Raw genomic sequence first — 16,042 nt, forward strand, 5'->3', positions numbered from 1 at the left:
ATTTTCTTAAATCAGCATCTCCACATGTACAGCAGCCATTCCATTCAAGTGTTTGTTGAATTCCTTCACAGTCACACCTCATTCTACTTAAAGAGATGCTGAATAGATGATCACCTTAACAAAATCCTATTCTAACGAGCAACAGTATAAAAACCACTGTTCCTGAAATCACTATTCTCTTGTTATAGAACCAGCTGGATGGAAAAAGCAGTGCTAGGACTATCCAAAAAGTAAGTGTAGTCAAAATACATCTACAGACCATGCCAAAAGAGTTTAAAAGAAGGGTTCAATTGTAGCTTTACTGGCAGAGGGATACAGTGATCGTCAGGTTGCTTCCATCTTGAAAGTTTCGAAAACTGCGGTTCCTAAGAACAAGGTCAAGCAGCAAACACATGGGACAACAACAGCTACACAATGGCAGAGGTCGAAAACGACTCTCTACCGACTGAGAGGATCGACACCTCATTTAAATGTCACTTAACAACCGTAAGATGACGTCAAGTGACCTACAAAAAGAATGGCATGCAGCAGCTGGGATGAATTGCACAGTGAGGACGGTTTGGAACAGGCTTCTGGAGGCAGGGCTGAAGTCGTGCAAAGCTAGAAAAAAAACCCTTCATCAATGAGAAGCAAAGAAGAGCCAGATTGAATTTTGCGAAAGACCATAAGGATTGGACCATAGAAGACTGGACTAAGGTCATCTTCTTTGAGTGCAATTTTCAGCCTTGTCCAACACCTGGTCGTGTAATGATTAATGATTAAGTCTTGCACCCACTGTGAAATTTGGTGCAGGATTGGTGATGATCTGGGGGTGTTTCAGCAAGGCTAGAATCAGGAATATCTGTCTTTGTGAAGGACACAGGAATCAAGCCACTTACAAAATTGTGCTGGAAGAAAACTTGCTTCCTTCTGCTCTGACAATGTTCCCCAACTCTGATGATTGTTTTTTTCAACAGGACAGTGCTCCATATCACATAGCCATGTCAATCAAAGTGTGGATGAGGGACCACCAGATCAAGACCCTATCATAGCCAGCCCAATCTCCAGACCTGAACTCCATTGAAAACCTCTGGAATGTGATCAAGAGGAAGATGGATGGTTACAAGCCATCAAATAAAGCCAAGCTCCTGGAATTTCTGTGCCAGGAGTGGCATAAAATTACCCAATAGCAATGTGAAAGACTGGAAAGCATGCCAAGATGCATGAAAGCTGTGATTAAAAATCAGGGTTATTCTACCAAATATTGATTTCTTGACTCATCTTAAATTGAAATATTAGTACTGTGTTTATAAATTAATCTGAATTTGATGGTCTGAAATTTCTGTAACTGTTTTATTTTGACCATTAGTCATTTTCATAAAAAACACACTCTAAAATACAATATTTTTATCTTGAATTTGGAAGAAATGTTGCCAGTAGTTTATAGAATAAAACAAAACTGCTCAGCCTGGTCAAACACATACCCATCAATTATAAAACTAGAGAAACTGATAATTTTGTAGTGGTCTCTAATTTTTTTCCACAGCTGTATATGCTAATTGAGGACATATATGATATTTAATTTTGTAAGGCTTGTTTACAAGTCACAATAGTTACAATGCACCAGTAAAGTAGAAGTATTACATAAAAAATCAAAATGCTATGAAATGCTTAAAAACATTTTTGATTTTGTTCAATCAAATGCACAAAATGAGTGGGAAAGGCTTTAAAAATGAGTAATTGGCTAATTTACAGTTACTCCACAACTCTATATGGTGTGATATCACTGGTCATTGTATAAAATAAATCTCTATTTTAATGAAACATACATTTGTTAGGAATAAACATACTGACATTAACCATGAATCTGTACATTGGATCTGTACATTGGATCTGTACATCTGCACATTGGATCTGTACATTCTGTAGATTGTGTACATATATACACAACCATATACATTGTACATTGTGTATATAATCATAATATACATATATTGTACATACATTGTTAATATATTTTGTACATACATAGAATATATATATTTATCTTGCATATATATATTTCACATATAGAGAATATCTATATTTCTCTATGCACCCCTGTTTTCTTTTCCTCAGTTTGGACAGAGCACTCTCCACCATTTCACTGCGAGTTATACTGTGTATGACTATGTATGTGATGAATAAACCAAACTTGAAACTTGAAACTTGAAACATGATATGCTCAGAATGGTGTTGGCCTATAGTGACGTAATCTGGATAATGATGACATATTCTCCCACCCTATTCAGCTTCCTGTATGATGAACTGGATTTAGTGAAAGAGGTTCAATCCCTGTTCACACATGCCGTTAGAATCACAAATACAGGTGTGAACAAAGTCCAAGGTGTCTCAGAAACACATTGTGATCAAATCACTCAAATTACCTAGAGGTGTGATCTGGAACACACATGACTACATACTATTTGAATTGTAAATGTAAAAGCATTCAAATTCATACCAGACAACAGCAAAGTAGCACTGACTGTGTCATTGTTCTAGTAAAAAAATCTGCAATCATTGCAAGACTACTTCGAAAATGTGCTCACAAGATATGCAGTGTGCGCACACACACATATATATGTGGTGGACTGATATCGTAATTATGCATGTGGTTCCTTTTATCCAGAACTGATATTCAAAGTCCAATCATAAGTAGTCACCAGGTATAAGTAGTGCCAGGTGGAAATAGCTATGCCTTTCAAATGGCCACTGAATTCAGACTAGATCACTATTAACTAGAAATGTTAATAGTAGGTGTGAACAGGGTCCAATACTATGGGTCTACCACAATGGGACTTAAACCCAGCCAATTGTTGCAGCTACAACAGTTGGAACTACATGAATATGAGGCTGTGACTGAGCACTTTGGGCATGTCATTGCCATGAGATCAAGCATGAGGATGAGTTCAAATTAAAGGTGACGGTGGATAAACATTAAAATAACCTTGATGTGTTTTCACACAGACTACACACTGCAGCTAGCAGTGCTTTACAGGCTTATTTTATAGCTGTCGCTAAGCCCAAAATTTTAAAGCGTGCAACTGGTATTTAGATAAATTTAGTTTGACTATTCGAATTCCTTCAAGAAACACAAATCCAAGACCTGTCTCTGAATGTTGCTGGAATAGTCTGTAACGCTGCTTAGGCATTCACCACGTTCCCTAGCCCACTCTAGTAAGGATTGCGGTTAGGAGCATTTAAAAGTTCTAAAATGCTGTTTAAGGGAACAGGCGTTCAAAAAGTATTGTATATGATACTAAGTAACAGAACGTAAAGGCGGTTTTGTGATGGCAAGTGATGATTATAATTAACTAATACATTTGAAGAATAATCCAAATCCCCTGCTGGTGCGTGCATCACTGTCGGTCATTGCTTTTGTTCATGTCCACTTTCACATTGTCAATGCCCGTGTTTGTGGCCATCGTTTACGTTGTATGTGAGTGCCAATGTTGTATGCGTCTGTTAATAAACGTCCATCACTGTTGAGGGAATCTGTGCGTCCTACTCCGTGGCACTGGGGCCCTTACACTTTGTTAAAAGTGATGGTGAAAACACACACACACACACACACACACACACACACACACACACACACAAAACAAAAACCTGCAGGGGTTGGTGAGAACTATTTGTGACATTCCGAAGTTTTTCAGTTTCCTGAAGATCAACAGGCATCGGTGGATTTTATTAATTGCAGAATACACTATATTGCCTAAAGTATTCGCATTTCTGCCTTCGCATGCATATGAACTTGAGTGACATCCCAATCTTAATCCGTAGGGTTTAATATGTTGGCCCACCCTTTGCAGCTATAACAGCTTCAGTTCTTCTGGGAAGGCTTTCCACAAGGTTTAGGAGTGTGTTTATGGGAATTTTTGACCATTCTTCCAGAAGCAAATTTGTGAGGTCAGACACTGATGTTGGACGAGAAGGCCTGGCTTGTAGTCTCCGCTCTAATTCATCCCAGAGGTGTTCTGTCGGGTTGAGATCAGCACTCTGTGCAGGCCAGTCAAGTTCTCCCACACCAAACTCGCTCATCCATGTGTTTATGGACCTTGCATTGTGCTTTCGGGCGCAGGCATGTTTGAACAGGAGGGGGCCATCCACAAACTGTTCCCACAAAGTTGGGAGCATGAAATTGTCCAAAATCTCTTGGTATGCTGAAACATCAACAGTTCCTGTCACTGGAACTAAGGGGCCAAGCGCAACTCCTGAAAAACTCCACACCATAATCTCCCCTCCACCAAACGTTGGGACAATTGGCACAATGCAGTGAGACAAGTACAGATCTCCTGGCAACTGCCAAACCCAGATTCATTCATTGGATTGCCAGATGGAGAAACGTGATTTGTCACTTCAGAGAACACGTCTCCACTGCTCTTGAGTCCAGTGGTGGCATGCTTCACACCACTGCATCTGATGCTTTGCATTGTGCTTGGTGACGTAAGGCTTGGATGCAGCTCCTCAGCCATGGAAACCCATTCCATGAAGCTCTCTACGCACTGTTCTTGAGCTAATCTGAAGTTTGGAGGTCTAGCGATTGACTGCAGAAAGTTGCCGACCTCTGTGTACTATGTGCCTCGGCACCGCTGACCCCACTCTGTCATTTTACGTGGCCTACCATTTTGTGGCTTAGTTGCTGTCATTTCCAATTGCTTCCACTTTGTTATAATACCAGTGACAGTTGACTGACTGATATTTAGTAGCGAGGAAATTTCACAACTGGACTTGTTGCATAGGTGGCATCCTCTCACAGTACCACACTGGAATTCACTGAGCTCCTGAGAATGACCGATTCTTTCACAAATGTTTGTAGAAGCAGTCTGCATGCTGTGGCTGTGGAAGTGATTAGAACACCTGAATTCAATTATTTGGATGGGTGAGTGAATACTTTTGGCAATATAATTTGAAACCGCTGACCCTCTCTGATGTAGATGACTATGCTGTATGATTATTATCCCTGCCCATATCTGTTCTACTACACAAGGTGGATGCCACAGTAAAATTCAAGACAAAGTACTGGTAATACCTGTGTCCACTTGAGACTGTAATAATGGTACCTGTAAAATTAGGAGGAACATTACTGCCTGGTTGCTGCTGATTTGAAGGCACCCTATCCAGGAATAAATGATCACTTAAAAATAATAAACATACTGCTATTTTGTATTCAGCCTGTATTCAGCCAACCTCACCAATTTACAGCTTATTTGTTATTTTGGGGAAATCCTTTTAGAGTACCTCACAACTAATTAAAAAGTCTTTCAATGTCTTTCAATCTTTCAGAGTTTAAAAATGGTGTGTTCAAAGAGAACTTGTGCTTTTTACATGGGAAATGGAACACAGAAAGAGCCATGCCAGTGATTAATGTCAATGGAACACTTACTAGAAGTACTCCTTTTTATTTTGTCAAGGTAGTAAAACTAATAAATAAACTTGAGAGGTTAGATATTACATAGGCATTAAGTCTACGCAGACAATGAAAAGATGTAATGATATTGTATCTTTTCCTAGTCTATCAAACTATAGAATGGATTTCCAGTAAATGGTCAACATCTTCATCCATGTTCATCTGTTGGTTGGAGGTGGGTGCTAGTTTTCTGAACATACATTAAAGCCTGAGGCCTAATAGGTAAAAGTTTGAGGCTCAGACATTAAAGCTACCAGGCCAAGGACCATGAAGGGCATGGGGCCTAATTTTTAAAAAACCTTTGACCAGTTGTATTGTATACAATGGCATGAGAAAAGTGGTTGTTAAGCAGATATTAGTAAACAATGGTATTTTTCCCCAAACACTCTCGGCTGGGGCTGGGGAGGAGGGGCCAATAAAGATAAACAGGTAAAAGGACAGGCTAGGATTGGAGGAATGGTACTTTTTAGAAGGTAAGAACAAGGATAAATGAAGACTCCAGACTTAAGGTTTTAAGTTGTTCTCAACGGAACTCCTCTGTTGTATACCTTTATGGTGACAATAAAGATTATCTTCTCTTTCTCTCTACCACCCAGGATGCTGACTCTCGTTGCCTGCTTTGTGGTTTGATTTTTGCACAATAATGACAATGTAAAAAAAGACAAAACTATTGGAAAAATTTACTTTTTCCTCAGTCGTATTGGTGCATGAAAAAGTTTCATTGTTATAATATGACAGCCCTCTCTGTGAACTATTGTGTGTATGTCGCGGAACGCTCTCCTCTCACTGCTCATGTGGTACGGCCCGCTGCGTGCAATGGGATTGTCTTGTTTTTGTCTTGATTGTAATCATGCCTATGTGTTTGCACACACCTGCACCTAGTTAATGTTGTTCTGTGTTTATGTATTTAAAACCCTGTCGGTGTGTGCATCACTGTCGGTCATTGCCTCTGTTCACATTGCCTTCGTTCGTGTCCGTGTTCACATTGTCAATGCCCCTGTTTGTGTTCACCATTTACATTATATGTGAGTGCCACTGTTGGGTATGTATGTTAATAAACGTCTGTCTCTGTCAAGGGAGTCTGTGTGTCCTGCTCCACACCCTGCGCCATTCGGGCCGTTAACAGTGTATGTATGAATAGTGAATAAATTAAGTATCTAACCACTTATCATTCTAAAATGTGATTATGTTGAACTCTCTTTATTAGAAAGAAATCTAAAGGAGCTAATGTAAGAACAGACATCGGACCATGTGTTAGGCTATAAGCTTAGTTAGATGTGTTGGATTGTATGATCCAGTGTACCTTGTGCACTGGAATGTTGAAGCAGTCAAAAAAACAGAGTAGTGCATGCAGTCGAGAAGCAGAGTATGGAAAGGATCCCCTTAGAGTTTTGCCAAGAATCCCGTTTTATAACTTAGTTGTTGCCAGGGCTTAAAAAAATATCAAGTTTTTTCTAGAACGTATTAGGAAAGGTACCGGACTAGATCCCAAGGTGGGGTACAAAAGGCCATATATAAGTAGGCTTTCTTGAAGAAAATGTTTGAAGAAACAAAGGCCAAGAGCTAATACTAACTGAAACCTAGTAATAGTTTGGTTTCTTTCTTTTGGAGAGATAGCAAAAAGAAACATGATAGGAGAGAATGGTGGACTTTTTTTTTTTTGTTTACATTCCGATTAGCTCTGTTCCCACACATATTTGCTTTGCTCAGCCTCAGTAATGGGAAAACACCCTCAAATATACCTTACTCCCCAGTGAGTGTACACATGCACTAATAATCCACATCAATGGACCCTTTTTGTTCTTGCTTCCAAATTGCTTTCTCCTAACTATCAAATTCTCAATGCATCGCCAAAAGTCAAAAGCAGGGCAAGGAGCAGGACGTACAGACTCCCTCGACGGGGTCAGACATTTATCGACATACAATAAACACAATGGCACTCGCATATAACATCCAGCATGACCACTTCTAACACGAACACGAATAGCATAAACACGTAACATGAACAGTGACCAACAAGGAGGCACACACCAACAGAGGTTTAAATACATACACAAATGACACTGAACTAGGGGCAGGTGTGTGCCAACCATCGGGCATGGTTACAAATAGGACAAGCTAAAATGAACACAGTCAACGAGGAACTTCCACTGCACACTGGACTGTACCATGTGATCAAAGGCGAGCATTCCATGACAGTACAACCCCCCCCCCAATGGGCGTGGCTCATGATGCATCCATCTCCAGGACAGCAAACCCCAGGCTGCTGTGTGTACATATACACAAACAGCACAGCAGCGTCTGGTGCCCACTCATCACAAGGCGGGCTAGGAGCCACCAACAAGGGAGGTCTCTCAGTACATGAAGGGGAAAGGTAAAGTCCGAGCCTCTCCCAGGGTAGTCAAGTTATGCTCTGTGGTGGGTCCAACAGCTCTGAAGGCACAGCTGTAGCATTCAGTGGTGGGTTTGGAGGTGCAGCTACAACGTTCGATAAACACAATGGCACTCGCATATAACATCCAGCATGAATAGCACAAACAAGTAACATGAACAATAACCAACAAGGAGCCATACACCAACAGAGGTTTAAATACATACACAAACTACACTGAACTAGGTGCAGGTGTGTGCTAACAAGTGGGTGTGGTTACAAATAGGACAAGTCACAATAAACCAAGGAAGAACTCCCACTGCACACGGCAGGCCGTACCACGTGATCAGTGGGAAGGGGAGCGTTCTGAGTCAGCTGAGTCACTCTGTATCAGCAAAGCAAGAAGAACTCAGCCATCCCTCATGCAAAAAATTGCATTAATTTTTTTTAAGTCAAAGGTCTTAGAGCAAAAAAAAGAATGTTGAAAATGGCTTTAAGGAATTGGGGGAGTTAAGGAAAAAAATGTGATTGAAGACCTGCCAGCCAGAAAGCAAAATATGCACCAGTCTATGAACTGCATCAGTAGGGACTCTGTTGAGGTCAGATCTGCTGTTACCATTTGCCCAATGCATGCATTCTAAAGCCAAATTTTGTGCATGGTCTTAATAATATCCTTACTGATATAGACATAATGAAGGACATGTCAAAGCTTGTTGACATGGCATAGCCAGTTGCCTGGCCTGGCTGCTTCACCAAACTTGTTGCATTAAATCACAGTTTGATTTAATTTAAAGTAAAAAAAAGACAAAAAGCAACCAGAACAAAATCTAACCCAAATTGGAATAAAACAGAAAGCAAAACCACAGAAAACAAACACAACTGCACTTAAATATTAACATAATATACACTACAAAAAACACAACCATGAGCTGACAAACACAACAAAATAACAGGTAAACTGAGGTGAAATGAGACGCAGTTGAATACAATAAAGGGTGGGGTTTCACACAGCCAAGGGCGGAAACAACAGTTAAATCAAAACCACATGGCAATTGTTAGCTTGGAAATAGACTGCAAACATACCGAACCTTGTGGCCATAAGAACCACACCACCACTGAGGGCCTGGAGCTTAGGTTGAAACAGTAGATGGGACAAGTGAAGAGACAGGTGATGGGACTGGCACCAAGGCAGGAAAACTGACGCTGTCACCTGTAGTTTGCAAGACAGCCACTGGAGAGTAACAGAAAAAACATCCAAGGGCCAGACAACACGGTAGCCGGCGATTCCTTGATATCAGTGTGCAGCAATATCATTGCTTTATAGAGACTTTGTTCAGGATGAAAAAACAAAAAGCAACCACAACACAAACCGAGCCAAAACAGAAACAAAAAAACCTGTCTTTTTCTTCCTTTTTGATTAAATATTTTGATTATTTTCAGTGTCTTTACTGGGATACTGAGGATGTAAAACTACTAGAAAATAGACTAGAATAGGCAATCAATTAGAAAATCTACTGCAGGGGGCAGAGCTTTTCTATAAAGCTCCCACACTATGGACTAACCTTCCTGTAAATGTTTGAGAGTCAGACAGTCTGAATATTTAAGGCTAGGCTGAAAACATATCTGTACAGTCAGGCATTTTAATAACTATTTCCCATCTTAGGTAAAGCTGTAGCTCTGGGTGTCCATGAGCTTTGAGAGTTTTGGTAAACTGGGATGTTATGATGCTGTCATGTCACCTCTCTTTTGTCACTCAAGTTTCTTGCCTGAGAGTGGCAGAATGCTGATGTTCCAGGGTGCCCTCATGCTTGTGGTTCCTTATGGCTCTATCCTTTTAGCTGCCATAGCTCCATCTTTGCACATTAAAGTTCTCTAATTTACACACATTTGTACCTAGACATGCCTAATAATCTATTCTCTCTTTCTGCCGAGGTATACCTACCCCTGATGTCATGATGTTATTGAGCCTCAACCTGTCTCAGCTGCCATGGCTACTCCCACCACCCCTGATGTCCCCATCTGTAGTCCACCACACCTCCACCCCAGCCAACTATTTCTCTGTTGCCCATGATGGACGTTCTTCTGCGGGATGGGTTTCGGGCATGCACACACCATCAGAACCAGACTAGGACTTCTAGAAACCTGGACTAGACATTAAATTGCTTATTTTTAATTTTATTTTAATTTATTTTTCACTTTTACTATTTATTCTGTTCCTTATTTATATTGTTAATATTGTGATGACTGTTGTCAGCCAGAGGAGGATGGGCCCCCCCTTTGAGTCTTGGTTCCTCTCAAGGTTTCTTTCTCATGCTCTAGGGAGTTTTTCCTTGCCACTGTCGCCCTTAGCTTGCTCACTTGGGGCTTGGACTCGAACATTTGTAAAGCTGCTTTGTGACAACATCTGTTGTAAAAAGCGCCATATTAATAAATCTGACTTGACTTGACTACTACATCAAGGCCACTTGTATACAGTTCCTAGTACTTCCCCTTTGTAATGTTCTGAGCACGTGCAGAGATGGAGTCGCTCACAGTAATGCAGCTTTATAAGAGAACAAGTAAATTCCACAGTCCTAATCCAAATACTAGTCAGGGTTTGAAATCCAGACATCAGTCAATGATATAAACAAAACAGACAGGGAACAGGCAAAGAGAGCAATCCAAAAACTGGCAGAGAGCCAACAAACAGCTCAGAATCGTAACACAAGTTGACAAGACTTCACAAAGACTGATAAAGAACATGGGGTTTAAATACAGAGACTAACGAGGACTAACACAATACAAGTGATTACAATAACTGATAGGTAATAGAACTAACTAGGGGGTGGAACCAAAAGAAACCAAAGCAAGGAAACACAAGGAAACAAAACCAGGAAATAACTAAACAGAGGCGTTGCCAGGTGAACCACTATGCATAAGCAGTGGCGAACATGACAACATTGATCAATATGACCCTGCAACCTCACAAATACTCCTTTCTCTACTTCCCTATATCTAGGTTGACCACTTTAATAACCCCTAATAATAACCACCATTGCAAACATCTAAGTGGCTAGCATTTAGAGGACCTATCCAGTAGATGAGGTGAACCAATGTAAGAACAAAGAATTTCAGGAAAAAGAAGCATTGGATTCTTTAACAGGTTAAGGCTTGCTTGGTACCCATTATGCTCAGGTAAGGCCTGTTTTCCTCAGTCTAGGGTTAGGGTTGGGTTTTCAAATACAACTGAATCAGAAAAACCTGTCAGCATGTCACATACCCTGAAACATTTGAAGGGCATATTTGAGTTTACCTGTGGGCTCAAATGGACATACATTGAATGTCAGAAAGTGGCACTAAGTTCCCAATTGTTGTTCTCTTGGTCATCGTTGTCTTGTTTTCTTCTGCTGTACCTACAAACAGATATTCATATACGGAAGTTATCTAAAATACATCACCTTATAGCATGGTCTGAAAACTTTAAAAATGACATTTTAGTAGTCACTCAATGATGGGTATGTAAGGCTGTTTGTCATGGTGTACATGGCACCCCACCTGATGGACCCGCATACTGTCACTCCCACACACATCGCTCCTGCCTTGCTGCCTATCACCTGATTATTGACTGCTTGCACCTGTTTTTCTACGTTTTTTCTCCATACATTCATCCAGTGCTGCACATTACTTCTCGTTTTTGTGTGCAAAAGAGTGAAATTTGCTCCCTCCCTGCTGATGTCACACAGTTGCTTATACTTAAGATTGGAACACATGACAAAAAACATTCAAACTAAAATTCTCAATTTCTATTTAAAAAAATATGTAAATTACATTTTAAAAATGAACCAAGCTTTTCTACTTATGTTATTGCTTACATATTTATCAGTATGACATTGCATGTATACTATGTTAATCAAACCCATGACCTTGGTGCAATTGGTACTTACTGGATCTATTACTGGGTCCTATCACTGGTGCATTATTTGAATGTTGTGGTCATGCTCATTTCGGCTGTCTTTTGTCATTTCATGTTGCACCTTTTATTTATGATTGCTATAATATTTTTAATAGACTAATATCTCATAGTGCATAGTCTATTTATTTTTTATATTATTTTATCCCTCTTTTGTGTTTTTAAGTAGTATATCCAGTGACACAATTTTAAATCAGAATATATTCTTAATGACTCACCTGATTAAATTAAAGGACAAATCATTTTAAAAATAAATAAATAAAAGCCCATCTGTTGCATCACCTTGCATCATCAGGACTTCCACTGTACAACTGTAATTTAGGCATGTTAACAACAGATTGTGTGTGAACTGGCAGGCAACATTCCATTCAGTAAGACAAAGAAAAGATCATTCTGTCATTATCTGTAACAGTAACTTATTAGTGTTTGGAGTTAAGGCAACTGTATGAAACATTTTAAATACATGGACTCTGGCCATAATGAAGACATTCTTCTTTTACATTAGGAGGTTTAGCTAACTATTGATTTTATGTTTATATAGGCAAGAGTATTAATAATAGTAGGCCTACAAACATTCAAAAGCCAAATATAGAAATTAATATAAGCTTATAATGATTTTAGCTTATTATGGTGTTACTCTCAAGCTTTTTATTTTAATTTTTAATTGCTAGTCAAGGTCACAAAAACCCTAACCCTAATCATCATACCATAGACCTATGTATTTCATACTGTAGACTGTATTTTTTGCTTTAGATAATGTTTTTATGATTAATTATTCATTCATCAATGCATACTAATATAACAACTCCACACCAACCCTACAGTAAACTACAAACACATGGATAATAGGTCTAATTTAACTTGTTAGCAAAAGGAAGGCTATAAGTATGGACAGAGTCAATATTCAGATGCTAGGAGTCTAAAGATATGTCTGGACTACTTTAAAATGAACTACTTATGAGTCACTGTGACAAGAAGCTCAGTATTCCTAGGAGGGGAAGGATGCCTTCCCTTGGATAGAGATATATTTAATTCTCCCAGACACCTGAATACTTTACGACACATTAGTTCCCTTTGTATTTGCATCGGATTATGTAGTTATGAGAGTGTTATGGAAAAGAAGAGGTAGTAGTGCCTGAACGAAGTTCATCTCTAAAGTCATCTCTAAAGTCATCTCTAAAGTTCATCTCAAAACTCAACACCTAGGAACTGAAGCTCTTTTGCCAGGAATTTACCAAGTGTTTGTTTGTGTGTTTGTCTGAGTGTGTGTCTGTGTGTATCTATGTTTCAGTCTGTTCCCATGTCTATGTCTCAACGTGTTCCTGTGTCTGTGTTGAAGTTTAGGTCTGCAACCCTGCTGGGGTCTCCATGCATTCCAATCCAGCCAGAATCCTCATGTCAGCCCAATTGGCCTTCTTTTCTGCATCTGACTGGCATGTCCTCATCTCCACATCAGAATAGCCATCCAGAGAATCCTCATCTATCTGACCTACATTCATCTTCATGCCAGACATGGCAACCTTCGTCTCCTTGTACACCCGACCTGCTATCACCTCCATAAGCATTGAACCTGTCTCAACCTATACGTTTGTTAGACTGCTCCTCACAAGCCTGGACTGTCATGTCTGGTCAACCCATACCTGGTGCCCTGTCTGTTTCCCTCTTCGCTCTTGCTCTCTGGGTGGTTTTCAGTGTTCCCTGGACTGTGAACTACTGTGTTCTTTGTGTCCATCCAGGCCAGTTCTGTTTGTTCAATTTTTGTCACTAGTCCATGTGCCATCTGATGGGTTTTGTTCTGCCTGTTCTTCTTGTCTTTGTGCTTATCATTTGGTTTACTCTTGTTGTGTCCTGCTTCCTTCTGGGTCCTGTCACTCCTCTGACTGGTTTCTGGGTTCTCATGCCTGTATTTTCTACTCTCTTGAATTACTTTCTTACTTATTATAAGGCCCTGGGTATAGAACTATTGCATGGCCTTTGTTTTGAGCATGAATTACCCTTTCATTGAGTTTGGTTCTTCAGTCATTAGAAAAGTAGTGAAATGCTTACAGTTTCATAATTGCACAATATCACAGCAAGGATTGTTTTTTCTTTCAAACTGCTCCTGCTCTTTTTGCCATTCCCAGCTATTGGTGTTCGTGGCCACAACCTTTTACTCAGCTGTCATATGGTCCCATCTGACCAATGATCAAGGCTTTTGTCAGAGCTCTAATTGTGTTCAGTAAACTTATGGTTATGGTTTAATTAATGTAGAGGCCTTCTTATCGGAAGCTTTCTAAATGGCAAGGTGATATAATTTCCTCATTAGTCACCACAAACAAATTTTAATTTTGGCTTCACTGAATCTGATTATAGTAATAATAATTTTGACTTGGTAACAAGAGATATGTCCACCAACATTAGAGAATGTTCTGCCTTTAACAGTAGTCTTCCCACTCTATAAGGCACAACACATGCACATTCCATATAGGTCATATATTTATGTCACTTTACTGTGAAATGTAGTGTAATGATGACCAGGTAAGAGTTCTGTTCTTAATAATAGCATATTGTAATAGCTAAGGTATAATCTAATTAGATGATGATTACTACTATATTTTAATTAGATGATGATTATTACTATATTTTTATTAGATTTTGTTCTTAGGAATTTATAGGGTTGCCAATCATTCTGGAAGGCCCATATTAGTAGAGAGTTTGTATCGAAATAACGTTTATCACAGTATTGTGGTCTTTAAAATATCTGATTCTATTTGATATGAAATGTATATCCACCACACACTTTATTAGTGTTCCTCCCAGCTTCCATGTTCCGTGTTTTCCCTGTCGTGTGTATATTGAGTTCCATGCCGTAATTTCGTTTTCTCCGCCCCTCGTTTGATTGCTCACACCTTTCCCTCGTTTCTGCCTTGTTAAATTCATGTATTTAATCCATGTCGTGTTCCCTGTGTTTTGGACCGATCGTTATTTGAATGGTTGTGGTTCTGTGTTTGATATGTTAGGGTTGTTCCGTCGTGTTTAGATTAGGCTCGCTAGTACTGTCGTCGCCCTTACTTTCCCGTTTGCTTATTTCGTGTGTTATTTTGCCTTAATGTTTTCCCCTTGCCTCTGTTTAATAGCCTTCCGTGTTTTTGTTACCCTAGCTCAATAAACCGTCTCCTGCATTTGCATTCTGTCTCTCGCCTTGTTCTTGTTGGAACTGTTACAATTAGAAAAATAAGTTTATCTCTGATTATCTCTAAAATATAGTCATCACTTTATATTATAGAAATAAGTTTATATTAACGAAATATAAAGCTGGAATACAGAGTGATAACTAATCATTGCAGAGGAAAAAAACGAGACACTGAACACAAGATTTACAGTTAAGGCAGGAAATCGATGAGTATAAATACACAGGATACTTAGGGGGAAATGAGACACAGGTAAACAAGGAAAGGCGAAGATACACAAATTAGTTAAGGGGAAACAAAACTAAAACATCGGAGAGAAAAACAAAACCACATGGTGCATCCCAATAATTAATGCTGAAAAGATAACTGCACTAATAAATAAATATTCCAACAAATGGCTACGGATGTCCTTTTTCAGCTAAGCTTGAGTCAGTTACTTGAATACAGAAATGGTTTAATGTTTAATATCGACTGTTTCAACAGATTAGAATATTCTTTTGTAAATAAAGCACATCTTGATCCCCCTCTCCATTTTCTCTATTTCCAACGCAGCATTTCTGTCCAAGGTTTTGGAGAAAGTTGTTGCACACCAGCTTCACCTTTTGTGAATAGGAATAACAAGCACAACTGATTTCAGTCTGATTTCCAGAAGCATCACAATACAGAATCAGCCTTGTACTTTATTATGCAAACTTTCTTTGTGTTTGTGCAAAACACTTTGGTATTTTAGACTTTTTTAGACAATTCTGTGATCAATTGTAGTATCAGCACACTAAACACCCTGCAATATCCAAGATATTTAGCTAGTCTGCTTGTTGATTCCCAGGTAACAACACATGTATAAATCAGTGGCTGGGTTACAGCAGGTGTCGAGGTTATCTGTAGGCATACAACTCTTTATAAACTGCATTTATAGATAGGTGTGCCTATAAATTGTCCTGTAAGTGTAGATGCAAGCTATGTGTGTGTAACAGAGTTGTTGGTGAGTATTTTCATACAATTCCCAACTCTATTAGATGGCTCAAGGACTAGATTGAAATAAAGTATTTGGAGAGTATTAACGCCAACAAAGTGTGAACCAGGCCTTTTAATTTGCTATTAAACTGAAGAACAACTTGCAAATA

This window comes from Electrophorus electricus, chromosome 20 (assembly GCF_013358815.1).
Source record: "Electrophorus electricus isolate fEleEle1 chromosome 20, fEleEle1.pri, whole genome shotgun sequence".
In the NCBI taxonomy this organism is placed as follows: Eukaryota; Metazoa; Chordata; class Actinopteri; order Gymnotiformes; family Gymnotidae; genus Electrophorus; species Electrophorus electricus.